At 47.7% G+C, this 15278-nt stretch overlaps 1 protein-coding gene across 2 annotated transcripts in view; it reads left to right on the forward strand.

Moving 5' to 3' along the window:
• The window catches only part of adarb1b (adenosine deaminase RNA specific B1b), a 117495-nt gene that overhangs the window by 8477 nt on the left and 93740 nt on the right, over positions 1 to 15278 (forward strand). The window contains exon 1 of one of the 2 annotated variants that reach the window (XM_086145329.1): positions 3860 to 5630. The exons of the other annotated variant lie outside the window; for it this stretch is intronic. The gene's annotated coding sequence lies outside the window, so the exon portion shown is untranslated. Of the gene's footprint in view, positions 1 to 3859; positions 5631 to 15278 lie in introns of those variants that run through there. 2 annotated transcript variants of the gene reach the window in all.

The raw sequence follows: 15278 nt of genomic DNA on the forward strand, positions 1-15278 counted from the left end.
TGGTACAGATGGTTGACTTGTCATAGTGCTTCTCGATCTTTAACAAGGACGTCACTATCAAGTTAAGCTATAATTCCTTCTTCAAATCGACCGTAATTCTTAATTTCTTCTTAACCTACTAGCACTATTAACTTGTTTTGGGAACCACAATGAAGGATAACTTACTGGAGGAAGCACAAAAAAGCATTATAACAAGAGAACACAACAATGAACCATGTCAACAATGCAGGGTACCTTGATGACTGTTGCTATCCTACAACGCCGCAATGCGAAAAGCCTGTGTGATCAATATAACACGTGAATGAGAGGGTGAATGGTTACATGTCTCCATATGTGGCTCTAAGGTTGAATGGCGACCAGCTTATGGCTAACCACGCCTATCGGCCGATGACACTTGGGATTGGCTCCCGAAGACCTTCGGTGCAAGATAAGCAGTGTAGATAATGAATGAATGAATTCAGGATATAGAAGTAGAAATTGAAGAGCAGCACCGACTGACCGATATATCTGTCTGAGCACGGCTTCTCCCCAGCATATCAATACTTGCAGATGAGAACTTCAGTCATCAACGTTCTATCCGACAAAGATCATCGTTGTATCTCCACTCCCAGAGGGATGGCGTGACACCAATGTTGGGATGCCCGATGTTCGACTTAGAGCCCAACTACGCCTGGTGGTTCTGTCAGGGTTTGTTGGACGGTCCAGAACAGTGGTGTCGGAAGAACCAGAACGTTACGTCTTCCGAACGCCTCACACAATTTATTCGTCAAAGTTACTATCGGAGTTTAACAAGGAGTCGACGCGATGTCAGACAGGTCACAGAATAAACAATGGCAAACAGTAACAGCTTTATCTGTTGCTGAAATACTGCTCATATCCCTATGAAGACTTGAATATATACAATCCATAAAGCACTAATGAGGACAGTGTGTACGAGGAGGGCTTGTGATGCTGTAAACAATGTTGCTGGCCTTCATCATTCACTTGACATATGAAAGAGGCTTAGCTACCAATATTGGGATTTTAATTTCACAGCGGTGAAGTGGTTAGGACTCTGCAGAGCCTTTGTATCCTCTTGGTTCTCCATCTGCCTCCCACAGTGAAAATCAGTCGGTAGGTCCAGAAGATCTTCTGAAAATGAATGGTTGGATGTCTCTGTATGTGGCTCTTTGACAGCTGGCTAAACCCCACATGCAGCTCTAAAGAATAGATGCAAATGACAGTCTGACAATCGGGGACCTACCGTAGTCTATTAACATGCCGGAGGTTATCGTGACGTGCTCGGACACATGAATAGGCGGGTGAATGGTTGCATGTCTCTATGACGCATGAATGAGAGAGTGAATGTTTTGTAAATAAGAGAGAGATTGGTTGTATGTCTAAATGTGTCTCTGTGAACGACTGCTCCTGCCTCTCGCTCAGTGACAGGCTCCGGCTCCCTCCCGTGACCTTGACTGCAGGATGAGTGGGATAGATAACGAATGAACAACTGAATGGGTATCGGCCGCACTCGGGATCGGTCAGGAGATTGCCCAACAAACGGCGGCTCATTCCAAACGCCCCCCCAAACATGATCCAATGAAGAGACACCATCCTCTGGGCTGTTACTCCCCTGACTGACAGGCAAAGTGACAAGTCAGAAGTCCCTTCCGATTGTCCGTTTAACGGCGGCGGGCTGACTGACATGAGACGGGCTGACACTTGTTTCTGCAGCAGGAACGCCACCCCGCCGGGGACAGTAAATGTATTCAGGGAAGGCAGCCAGAGAGAATCCATTTCAGCCAATGTATTCGTTGGGGAAATTTTGTTTGCAAACAATTACCCGGCGCTCTTGCAGGTGCTCCTCTCATCGCTAACGCGATTCGCCCTATTTAGTACTTGGCAGGTCCGCGTCGGACTCTGTAAACACGGCTGGTCGCGGTGGGTTTGGAAAATATTCCCACTCGTAGCGAGACAGAGGAGCAGAAGCCTGGGATTACAAATGGGAAGCTTCAGAGGGAAGATTGAGTCCATCAATTGCAGTTATTTGATCTGGTTTCTGTGGTCACCAATACGAGGGGGAAATGAATCAGAATACGATTTCTTGTGAATTTAAAGGCATTTTCTTGCTTAATTGGATCATTTCCTGTTAGATCTGTGGGCAACCATCGCAGCAACTGATAAATCTGATTGTGGCAAATGGACTGATTCAATTCCTTGAAGTCCGTCATCCAAAAGGTCTTCTTCAGTTCTATCCAACTGTTGGTCGACCCTGAGAACCATGTGACTTCTCGACCCGCTCAGTATTCAGGACAAAAGCAGCCACTTCAACTAAGGAAGATGTTTGGGTGAAGGTTAAATGTCTTCAAGGAATTAAAGTTTAGGCACCAGGATGGGTTTAATCAGTGAGTCGCATGGATGATAGAAACCCTTGCTGTGCTATCAACGTTTTTTGGTAACTTTCTAGGTTGCTAGCTTTCTAATGTGCTAATTGCTCACTTTACTGGTGATGTTAAGGTAGCATGGTGGCGCAGTGGTGAGCACTACCACCTTACGTAGCATGAAAGTCCCTGGTTCTATTCTGGTGGGTTGCAGGCTTTCTGTGTGGAATCTCCTTGGGGTGTCTCACTCTAGTTCCCTGCAAAAACATGCAGGAGGTTCACTGGAGACCCTGAATTGTACGACATGTGAATGAGAAAATGAATGGCTGCATGTCTATATGATATGCGAATGAGGGAAGCCCCTCATAAGCCGCCCTGTAGAAATCGAACCAGGGACCTTCTTGCTGTGAGGCAGAAGCGCCAACCACCATTAAAAATGCATGAACAGGTTTTATTTCTTTTTGAGCTTTAAATTTCCTTTGACTGCTCTTGGATTTTCTTGTCCCCTCCCCCGCGATTGGTTCTGCAAAGTGTTGTCCACCTGACGCCCTTGATCGCCCCCTGGTGGAAACGCCTAATATGAAACCAACGGAATAATCAGGGCGCGACCTTGCCATTTCGTGTACCACCACAGCATCCAACTGTAGCTCCCCCGACCGGCGCAAATTAGGGCCGCCATTGATTTTGTCCTTAATTTTACACGAGTGGGCAGTTTGAATCAATTAGCCCGCCTGTGTGGAGCACGCTGTAATAAACAATGTTCGCTGCCATCGCTAACCATTAGCCGCTGCCTTTTTTGAGGAGCTCTGACAAAGTGGAATATTGGTGTGTGTCATGAAGCCAAGTATTCTACTCTACGTACTTATCTCTGATAACGCAATTAAATTTGCTTTCGTTGCGAAGCGAAGTGGGCGGGGGGTCAAGGGTATATATTTATCCACGGTGTTCTGCACAGATATAATGATGGCCTCAACATGGTCATCTCCAATGCCCACTCCTGTCTCCCCCCCTGCTGTAGAACCCAGAGCTTTGGGTTTGATCGCTTGTTGTTTCCGTGCTTATTAAAAAGCTCTTAGAGCGGTGTCCGGAGGGGAGGGGCCGGGGCCACGGGCTGCCATAAGAGGTGGAGTTTACCTCTGACAGAAGCCAATTGCCCGACGCCGGAGGATTAAACGAAACCAACCTCTTAAGATGTAATAACAATAATAATACTAGGCAAAGTCAAAATCTCAGCCGTACCTCTAAGCTGTAACCGAATCCAATGATTCTGCAGATTATGACGCGTAAACCCTGCAGCACTGCCGATATTCGTTTGTTTTCATTACACTTTTCATCTGCTAACACAAACCATGGCTCCCTATGGCTAGAAATCAGCGTACGCCAGTTTAAAGTTTCAATGTATTGTTCAGCTTCAATCCTGTGGCACTTGAGAGGGAATAAAGGGGACTTCTTCTACGTCTTCTTTTCTATCTGGAATGGTTCAACCCTCAGGTATTAAAAGCTCAGGGTTAAATCTGCATATTATTGCCCATTCAGTGAGCTGTACTGTGGCTTCGTAGATCTGGAAAAAGCATACGACGGGGTGATGGGGGAAGAACCGTGGTTGTATGAAGAAATCTCGAGCGCCACAAAAGTGTGCTACTGGTGCAGGACATGTATGACATAGTTGTGATGGGGGAGTTCAAGGTGAAGGTTGTACTGCATCAGGGATCAGCTCTGAACCCCCTCTTGTTTGCTATGGCGATGGACTGGCTGACAAATAAGGTTCGACAAGAACGATTGTTTTCCGATGTCGTCGTGTTGTCTAGTGACAGCAGGGAGCAGGCGGAGGAACATCTAGAGAGGTGAACTTATGCCCTGGGAAGGAGAGGAATGAAGGCTAGCAGCAGCAAGACAGGATGCATGGGTGTGAATGAGTGAGACCCACGTGGAACAGTGAGGCTACAGGGAGTGGAGATGAAGAAGGAAGAGGATTTTAAGTACTTAGGGTCAACAGTCCAGAGCGAGTGCAGAAGAGGCGGAGGAACATGTGCAAGCAGGTTGGAAGACGAGTGTCAGGGGTGATAAGAGTGTGAAAGGAAAGGTGTAGAAGATGGTAGTGAGAGAAGACATGTGGAAGCAGACATGAAGATGTTGAGGTTCCACTTGCGAGTAAGGAGGATGGAGAGGATTAGGAATGAGTCCTTCAGAGGGACGGCACATGTTAGATGCTCTGAAGGTGAAGTTACACTGAGATGGTTTGGAAATGGACAGAGGAGGGATGGTGAAGAACTTGGTAAAAGGAAGCTCAGGTTGGAGCTGCAAGGCAGGAGGTCCAAAGGAAGACCAGAGAGGAGATTTATGGATGGAGGGAAAGAGGACAGGAGGTTGGATGGAGGCAGATGATTTGCTGTGGCAACCCCTGAATGGAACCTCTGAAAGGAAAAGAATAATGATAATGTATTAAAGGAGAAAGAAAGAGAAGAAAGAAAAACATTTTTTTAGCCCAAGTTCCTTATTATTTTTGGAGAAGCCAAAGTAAATCACGCCGGAGCAAAATACCAAAAAACCAAAAACATTGGCTGTTTACCAATGGGTACTCTGTTGTGCTTGAATTCATTTATTTTATGATTTTTTTTTTTTTTTTTTTTAAGTATTAATGTGTGTCAGGAAGAATGTGGTAAATTAGCAAATATATGCACTGGGGGAAGAAAAAAAAAAACTTCTGTATTCGGCTGCAGACCCCCCTCCTCCCCCTGCCATGCATCCGCCAAAATAAAAGATTGCCTTACATTTCCTCCCTTTTCTCCTTGTTCATCATCTCCGAGGCACGCCGCGGCGAGGAACACCACACAAAAGCAAAAGCAAAAAAAAAAAAAAACTTTCCCGGAGCTAATGCATTTACCCGCTCCGCCTTCACAATTCCCATGCGCTCTCAGCGTTCGCGGATCAGGCAGGAATCAGGCCGCTCCTCCCGACCGCCGTCCCTCCACTCAAAATGCTGAGAGGGTTCCATCGGAGTGCTAAAGTAGGTCGAGCAGGCGCCGAAGCAACCTCGGACTCACCGTAAGAATTGCCGCCACCCGCTTAAAATAAAGGTTACTCCCCCGCACCCCATGTGGAATCAGATTGTCTTTGAGCACTGTTGGGCAGGGCCTTCCAATTTTGGACAATGGGAAGATTCGGGGAAATGTAGCAGCGTGACCCCGGATCACGTGATCGAGACGTTCCCCCCCCCGCCTGAGGGCAGCCGCATTACTGCTGCCCCGTCGCCCCCGTCGCCAAATTAGGGTGAGTGGTAACCCGCAGGTTGTGGCCACTATGCATGCAGCAGGCTTTAAGAATGCGACACACTTGCTAATGAACAAAGTATACCTCGGTATGCGGCGATGCATGCGCTCTTTGGGGAAACGATAACCCGTAGAAACACGCGATCCAGCGAGCAACAACGTGCGCGTGAGAGCAGGTTGTGCCTATTTCAAGAAAATCGGGAGCACTGAGAGGGTGATCGGAAGTGGCTAATGTATGTGTCAGAGTAAGCTTACACACAGCCATCAGAGGCTTGACAAACCTTTCATACAGCGTGTTATGCAACCTGCCTGAAAATTAAAGTTCCATGCTTACCTTCACCAGTGTGTGTGCGTGTGCACGTGCAATGACGACCTGTTTACTGAACAGAGTATTCTGGAGCCTTTCATGATGATTCTTACATACTGGGGTTATGTGGTATCATGGATAGCGAATAGTTAGCTGTGTTAAGCTAAATATCTACTTTAGCGAGCTTAATTTGTCAAAAGTAATAAATACACACTGTTCTACTGACCTTGCTTATAGCTGAACTAAATGTTAAGATTTAAAACATGCAATTAAACCCCTGTGAAGTGCTTCTGTTTCTTACCAAGAAGGTCCCCGGTTGGATTCTGACAGGGGAGCCTCTCTGTGTGGAATCTCCATGGTCTCCCCATGTCTGCGCGAGGTTCCTCTGGGTTCTCCGCTTTCCTCCCAGAGTCCAAAAACATGATGGGGGTTCATTAGAGACCCCTAGATTGCCCAGATGTGTAAATGAGAAGGTGAATGGTTTTATGTTTCTACAGGACATGTGTATAAGTGAATGGTTAATTGGCTCCAAATGATGCATGAATGAGAGAATGGTTGATCCAGGTGGAACCCTGCCTCTCGTCCAATGACAGCTGGAATAGCCCTCCGCCCCTGTGACCCTCAGTACAGGATAGGCTGGAGAGATAATGAATGATGAGGTCTGTTCCAGTATCTCAAAAGTCCGATTTGTGTAGTTTAATACAATTCTCATTTATGCTTGTCACTTATTCCCCCAGGGACCAATCAGATTTGGAGTTGGCGTCTCCCCCTTCATTACTGTCCCAATTATCGTTTTCCTTTGGTCGACCGCGATCTTCGGTGAAATCCCCTCCGCCTTTTGTTCCATTGTGTTTTTCTGGTTTTGCGTTACCACGTCCGAGCGGCGAGAGAGGAACAAGAGCTGCTTGAATGGAAATGACCTGATTAATGAGGCGGCGCTCCCCGGCGGTTTACGGCGGTTCGTTTGTGTGACTTTATCCGTGCATTGGGTGTGCACACAGACGCACACACACACACTCACACACACAGATTCATGAAGCAGAACCATGCCTAGGACTGCTTTTATAAATCTGATGAAAGGTGTGTGTCCATATGTGTGTGTCGTGTTTGTGTGTGTGTGTGCGGGCGCACTCGACCGTGCACGTACGTATGCCTGCCTTTGCACCTTAGCAGTTATGGTCATGACTCTTGGGTTTGATGCGTCATAGCGGGTTGTGATCCATCTCCTGCGTCCATAAAAATGGGCTGCGCTAGTGGGAAAGCAGCCAGTTATTATCAATGCTGGTGATAAATCATGTGGGTGGGGGAGAGGGGGGGGGGGGGGGTCACCCCAGGCCGCGCCAAAACCGCATCCTTATTAAAAAGATCCAAAATAAATAAGGAATTTAAAAGAAGGATGCGCTGTACTTTTTTTTTTTTTTTTTTTTCCCCCCACAATTTATGCGATGGAAATGTATGGCATGCAAATGCACCATAGCTACTCCTTTGAAAACATTAGTGCGGCTGCAGGGAGGGGAGAGCGAAGCAGCTCGGTAGGGGTTCTTGTTATCCATGTAGATGAATTCTGCAATCGCCCCGTGTTGCGAAACGCCAAGGTGTTGGCGGTGGGGGTTCTGCTGCGGCGGGTGAAACGCCACTGAGGTTCCCCCTGGATAAAACCCCCCGCAGTTCTCTGGAATTGATCCCGGCAGGCTCGCTGTCGACTTCGCCCGTGGCCTGCTTCTAAATTGGTGCCGCAGGGGCTCCCCCACCCCCAGCCTTGGAAAAACGGTTAACTCCGGGGTCCCTCAGGGTTCCGTGTTCGGGATGAGCGTCAGATCAGCTTGCTGCGTCAAGGCACCCGTCTTGTCTTTTACCTGTTTAATCTCCTGCACAGATTCGAACCCCCAAGCCACGCTGGGGCGCCGCCACGCGCTGCCAGCCAAAACAACACTTATCTCTACCCTTGGCTTCCATCCAGTCGCTCAGGTCTGGACCGGTGAGGCGCTCGTTGGAGCCTACTGAAAGGGGCTGGGAGAGATATCTTCCCAAGGTCGATTTCAGCAGATACCTCGGTTCTTCTGGAGTCTTGTAGTTGTGATCTTTTGTCGTACCCTTTCGGCCAGTAGGGCATTGCAGCTGTGGCTGTTTTGTTGTGTCACCCTCTGCAAGGCTGTGTGGAGAATACAACGTCAGAGGATCCTTTGCCGATCCGCTCTCGACGGGATTTTTAAAGTGCACGTGTCGGAGGTGGACGTTGGGAAGTGGTACTCAACAGCAGCGGAACAACATCGGTCGCCACTCCCGTCCACTCGAAGGACACGTTTGGCTTTCGGGTACTCTAATCGAATGCTCGACCCTCACTGAGTGTACGGGTGTTTTCTATCTGTTTCGCTGACGTAGGGTAGTTTTCACGGCTCAGCAGGAAGGGTGTGTGTGTGTGTGTGAATGTGTGCGTGTGTACAAGCAGGGGCGTTTATTTACTGATGCATATCAAGGTACCTGCGTGGTTTGTGAGGGTCACATGACAGATCTCCATCGTCAGTAAATCGACCGTGTTTCTCTGGCAGACAGCAGCAGCGGTATAATTACTCTTTTACCGAGAGTGGTGAACACACACACACACCGACTCCAACAACAGAAGGACCCTTATCTTGCAGCGAGTCCTGGTCTTGATACAAACCTCCAGTATCCTGGAGAGGAGGGTCATCTGAGGTTAAGGCCATTCTGGGTTATACTGGGTCATACTTGGTAATAGGAGGCTAAACCTATATGTACTAGACTATATACCGGGCTATACTGGCATGTACTTGACTATACCAGGATATGTATTTCTGTGTTCGTCATACTGGGTTGCACCAATTTGTACCTTGTTATATTGATCTGTACGAGAGTTGACTAGATTACACTGGATTTTACTTGGTTACTAGTCTGTACTTGGTCATGTCATCGTACTTAGATTTCACTGTTCTGCACTGGGTCACACTGGGTGACACTAGTCTGCTCACTCTATCCTCCACTGCGCACTTCCCTACCGGGCCCCTGTGAACACATCTCTCAGCTGATAACACAATTATAGCCATGATGCTATGCTACGTGTTCCTTCCATGGATTAGACCGAGCCCATCTATAATGCAGGTCACATGCATAAACTGCGTAAAAACTTCCTGCGCTTCAGAATCTCGACTCCTGCTCCTCAGTCATGCAGAGCATGTCATCAGACGCCTGATCCTCCACCTGTAGACAAGGAACAAAAGATCTGTTGCTCAATGAATGAATGAATGAATGAATGAACCTCACCGTATTTCTCCGCCCCATCCTCCAGACTCCCCTCTGAGTTGACAGACTCTGTATGGCTTTTTTTCCTTTTTCAAAGCTCAGGCTGAAAATAGCAAAGGAGGTACATCTGTTACAGGACGCCCAAGGTCATTTGACCTCCCTTCTTGTCTTCAGAACGTGGACGCATCAGGAAGTCTTCCGATGCATCATGTAGGTTAATTCATGGTCACGTTACGTATGTAAGAACAGGTCAATCGCTTTCAAACGTCACATCAGGCTTACTTCTCATGAATATGTTACATTGCCATGATTGCCAAGAATTCCATCCACTAGAGGCCGGCACAGAGTTCAGAGGTCACTTGTAAGTCCCCCCTTCCATTTCAGACGATGACAAACATCGCTCGTCAAACCAACACCAAGCTGTCTACTTCTGCTCCTCTGTGCCTTTTTCAGGTTCTACTTGAGCATACAACTCTGCCCCTCACGATTCCTGTTGGTATTGCTCCTTTTGCTGCATTTAAGTGCACATCCGGGGGGTCACTGGGATTGTACAAGATTACATGGGAAATTAACGCAGAGGATGGACAGAAGGCTCCGCCCCTATACAAGTTAAGCATGAATGAGCCTTTACTCCATCTAGCATCCATTACTACGTTGACTTGGTGAGAGAGCGTTGTTTATCTTCAAAGAAAAATCACCTGGCTCTTGTATCCAATATAAATGTGAAGTTCAGGAGTGGTGATGACCGAATAGCCCTGTTGAGATGAAGGGCGGAGCTCCCTCGCTGCTCCATGATTCGGGGCGGGTGGTCTGCACCATGGTTGCCCGAGGTCGGAGAAGGTCGGGCCAGAGCCGTCTGAAATAGACTTCCTCCATTAGACCCTGGTAGCTGTCGACCAAATGCCCTTTTGTGGAAGAGGAGCCTCCGCCGCCCTGGGCAGCTACTGTTCTGGTGCCGCTGACGTTTACAAATGTGTGTGTGTGGGTGTGTGTGTGTGTGTGCGTCGGGAGGGGGGTTGTCCTTTCCTGTAACCTGGCTTTGATAAGAATATGTTAGGGTGTCTGGCAGAGGAGCCCCAACCCTCCCGTGCTCTTCTGGAGCCTTCCATGTTTTTACACCAGATCCTGCAGGATGGGTGGCTGTACTTTCCCGTTATCTGCTCGCCAGAGTTGTGGCTCTGGTTAATGTCGTCTCCAGTGTGTGTGTCTGTGTGTGTGTGTGTGTGTGCGCGTCATCATTTAGCTGTTGACTAGTTTCCTGCTGATATTGGCCACATAACATGACAACATGTAAGCTGTATACTTAAACCTCTCAGCAGCTCATTAGCTTAGAGCATTAGCCTTGTGGCTAAACCCCCACCAACCCTTTCTGCATCCAGCAGTTATTGGTGGTCGCGGTCGCTGCCTCGTGACATGCAGCAGCTGCTGACGGCGGGGGGTCGGGTCGCGTCGCATCTTCAGCTGGAGCAGGTGTCACGAGCCTGCAGGGGCATCCTCTTGTACTCTGCTCACTCACCGGGAACATTTTAATTTGATCCATTTGTTTCTGTGAAGCAGGTCGGGATTGACTTGGCCCCGGCACACACACACACACACACACACACACACACACACACACATCACCCTTGGTGACGTGAAGCCACTGAAGCTGTGATGATGCTGAAATAGGCATCTGCTAAAAACACAAATGAGGTTTTCTCATTTTCTCTGTTTAACATCATGGCGCGGCGGCGGTGGAGGCTGTCTTGCCTGCAGGACGGACGCCTCATCCCTGTGGGGTAAAAATGACCTTGGACCGTCTTCATATTTATCCAATGGTTAATACTCAGGGCATCTAATACACCGCCACCTTCGTCACAGGGGGTTTTGATTCTATAAACCCAATCAATAGGTCTGTTGATGCTAGCTCATATAACATTGTTTATTTTTAAACTCATGGGAAAATAAAAACTCATATAAAAATGAAAACGACCTAGAAATCAGCACGCCAGGCAATTAAAGCAGGCGATAAAGAATAGACGTAAATATCTGCAGGAATTATTTAACAATTATCAACTAATTGTTCGCCAGCTGCCTCTGCCACCTGCTGAACACACTGGCACCGCAGCCGTTCCCGATGAGGTACGGCTTAATAATGCTGTAATTACAGCGTGACGCCACGGCGGTGGAGGCGGCAGACTCTCATGACGGGAGCGTTTGACTGCTGCGACAGTTGCAGACTCGCGCGTCCCGTACAATCAGACAGCCTCACTCACGGCCGGCGAAGGAAACACTTGAGCCCAGGGTGACGCAGTCTTCACCTGTGTGTGTGTGTGTGTGTGTGTGTGTGTGTGTGTGTGTGTGTGTGTGTGTGTATGAGTGAGAGGGGGTTGACACAGAGAACCCCTGACACACACCATAGGACAGAGCAAAGCGGCTCCCTCTGATGTAAACAGACAGCGACCCAGGTGGAAACATGCAGGTCGGTGGGGAGGACGTGATCACGGAACCCCAAGTCCATGCTTAGATTATTGAAAATGAAATTTGTCATAAAATAAGATGTAATAGAAGAACAGTTGGACTGCATGACCTGAATATTTAGAATATTACCTTAAATGTTGAAAAAAAAAAAGTGACAGAAATATTTAGAAGACTACCTGAAAATTGGGGAAATTGACTGAAAATGTTGAAAATGACCAGTTTATGAAAAATTATATCTAATATTTAGAAAATGACCTTAAAATGACCTGTATATTTAGACAATGACCTGGAAATGTAGAAAATGGCATGAATATTAAAAAAAAATGACTTGAACATTTTAAAAAAATCACCTGAATATTTCTAGTATATTGCGTATGTACGAGGATGTACATAAATGACCTGAAATTGTAGGAAAATTACCTTAGTAACTTGGATGATCACTTGAGTATTTATGAAAATGAACTGATAATGTAGAAAAAAATTACCTAAATATTCAGAAAAATTACCTTAGTATGTGAAAACGTTACCAGAACTTTACCAGATTGTTTTGTAAATTAATGAGCTTATGAAAAATTACTATTTACTATTACAAAAGTACTAATCACCTGAATGTTTGGGAAATTGCATGAAAGCATAAAAAGTGTCCTGAAAAAAAAAAAATAAATAAATAAAACAAGGCTTGATGAGAAAAACGACCTGAAATGAAGAAACAACCTTTTAAAATCTTGGTAAATTCTCCTCTCCTCATGTATTACTCATGTAATAATAAATAGCACTGAAGTACTCCTCACCCCCCATCGGTCTGTGGGACGTCCTGTAAATACTGTCGTGGGATGTTACTGTTACACTGATGGACGAAGTGACTGTATACCAGTGGGGTGACATGACAGTGCTCCAGCTCTCGCAGTGACATCGGGGAGGACGGGTGGGGGGGCGTCGGTGGATGATGTCATCTAAAATCTAAACAGTGGCCGCCGGTGCTGCCTTTAAATGGCAGCAGAGCGCAGCGCACGTTTGCAGGGGTGCCGCAGGGCGGTGCCCGTGGCACCCCTGGCATTTTCAGTGATGACAGACACGCGTCTCCCCCCGATTTTTTTATGGGGTTTCCAAGGGCCACAGTGTGTGTGTGTGTGTACCAGCCACATTGAAATCCCGCATACACACCTGTAGTAGGATCATTGCCAATCTCCGAACTGGAATACGATGAGTACATGATGTCGCTACTTCCTGTTGCCTTAGTGGCTGTGCGAGATGCCCTGCACACACACACTCAGGGTGAATGCAAACATCAGTGATGGCAGGAATTAAAGTCATTACTATATCTGTGCCGCCGTCACACACATTCCTCTGCCGATTAAATAGATGAGGTGGGGGTGTTCGGGTTTGGGGGGGTTGAAGAACGCCAAAACCTCAGGAGGGACGACGTCCGGAGGGGCTTAATCCCCCCTTCCCGTAAACGAGAGGGCGCCGCAAAGTTTCCACCGCCGACACAAAGGCCTTTGTTTGGTACCAGGTTCTGTTTCCATCCAGCTGTGAGCCCCCCACACACACACCCATACACATACACACATAAACACACACACAAGTATCCCCGTGACTGCATGCTAAAGAGAAGAAATTGAATATATTTGCATTTTAAACCACCTAGCCAGAACCGAAAAAGGAATCCATGACCAGTTGGTGCTTGGAGGAGGCCCCTCTAGAGTCCGGAGCCCGTTTCTTGTTTTTTTCCCCCTGATTTCTGACATTTTTACGGACTAAATGAATAATTAATTGATAGAAGGGGGAGGGGGTGTCTCTTCATGATTCGGAATAAGCTTAGCTCGGGGGGGGGGGGTTCTTCTCTTAATTTACCCCGAGAGTCAGTCAGTCTTGAGATCATATGAAGCTCTCCAACAAAGAGCTGCCACACACACACACACACACACATACACACCTACACAGATGCTCAGCGCGAGAAACCCTTCAAACTGAAAGGTTGCCAGTTCGATCCTCGGCCCCTCCTGCAAGGGAAAACAAATTCAATAACAATAATATAACAAGACGCTCCCAAAACACTCCTCCGCAGGTGACGTCTGAGTGAATATGTGCGTCGGAAGCGTCGGCACAGATCTGATCCCCCGGTGGGAACGATAGCGTCCAACCTGCTGCGGCTCTGGAGCCACAGCTGCCCTCTGTTATATAACCCATTAATCACTGACCCGATGGTTTAACCCAGAGGCCGTTCGGCGTAAAAGATCTTTTCCAGTTCACCACGAGCACTCCGTCCTCTCTGAAGACGTATGGCAGGCTTTGTGGGGTGTCCTAGACTCGCCGTCACTCTCTCACACCACACACACACACACACACACACACACACACACACACACCCACCCTCGCCCTGTCTTTGAAATATGGTTGTAGGCAGGCAGGCCGCACAGGCGCTCTTATTTTGAAGGGCGATAGAGCCGTCCTATTACTCACCTCTGTTGCAGGGATAGTGTGCGCGTGTGTGTGTGTGCGCGTTATGCCTCCCGAGGGTTGTGTTCAATCATCGGCGCACACTTTATTACCCTGCTCTGTGCGTGTGTGTGTGTGTGTGTGTGTGTGTGTGTGTGTGTGTGTGTGTGTGTGTGTGTGTGTGTGTGTGTGTGTGTGTGTGTGTGTGTGTGTGTGTGTGTGTGTGTGTGTGTGTGTGTGCGTGCGCGTGCGCGGGCCCTCTGCAGAGCCTCCCGCTCCTCTCATACATGTTGCAGGGGGAAAATGTGTGTGTGTCCAAAGTGCATTCACATGTGTATTAATTACTGAAAATCACATGTCAGATGCGCAGTGCAAACAAATTGCGTGTGTGTGTTTTTGTCTTCCCAGTGTCATGACTAATGGATTAATTCCTCTTTTTCTTCTAAAATGCTGGGGAAAGGTGCCTGAATGCAGCGGAGCTGAAAAACCCTCCGCCCATTGACCAGAATTCCTGGCCGGATCTTTTACACATAAAGCCTTCATTAGAATTTAAACAACTTAATAGTGTACACATTACATATTTTTATTCAGTTTTATTTTTTGGCTATTTTCAGACTTTTTAAGTGAAATAGCTTGCTAATTTTTAAGATTTCCCCAATGTGCCCATCCTGATGTTAGCATTATTGATAGTAAGAAAAAGCATAGCAATAAACAGGCGAAAGGAGCGTTTGGGATGCCTGCGCGAGGAGGTGCGCACGTGTGCGTGTGAGACTGATGAAGTGTGTAGCGGCGGGGGGAGGTCGAAGAACTCTATGGCTAGTGGATTCTGCCATATGGACAAGAAAGAGAAAGAAAAGATGGTGGAAGGAGGGGGCGGGCTCAGCAGCCCACGCCAACTCACTTAACACTCCTCCCTCCCTCCCCCGCCTCGAGGATGCTGACGGCACAGTTTTGTTGATTCATACCCCCCCCAACGCGCACACACACACACACACACACACACACAAACCAACTTGCCTCCCCTGTCTTTTGCAGTCAGCTTCTGTCGCCGTTGACCTTGTGTGTCTCCGTCCGCGCCGCCGCCTCTTCTCGTCCTCTGGCGTGACATTGCGATGCCGCTCCCCCCGCCATCATTGTCAGGCCGATGTCTCGTAGTTTCGGTGAGTTAAAAAACTCGCCGTTATG

This window comes from Fistularia commersonii, chromosome 4 (assembly GCF_037954325.1).
Source record: "Fistularia commersonii isolate RoL2024-O1a breed Wild chromosome 4, RoL_Fcom_v1.0, whole genome shotgun sequence".
Classification (NCBI taxonomy): Eukaryota; Metazoa; Chordata; class Actinopteri; order Syngnathiformes; family Fistulariidae; genus Fistularia; species Fistularia commersonii.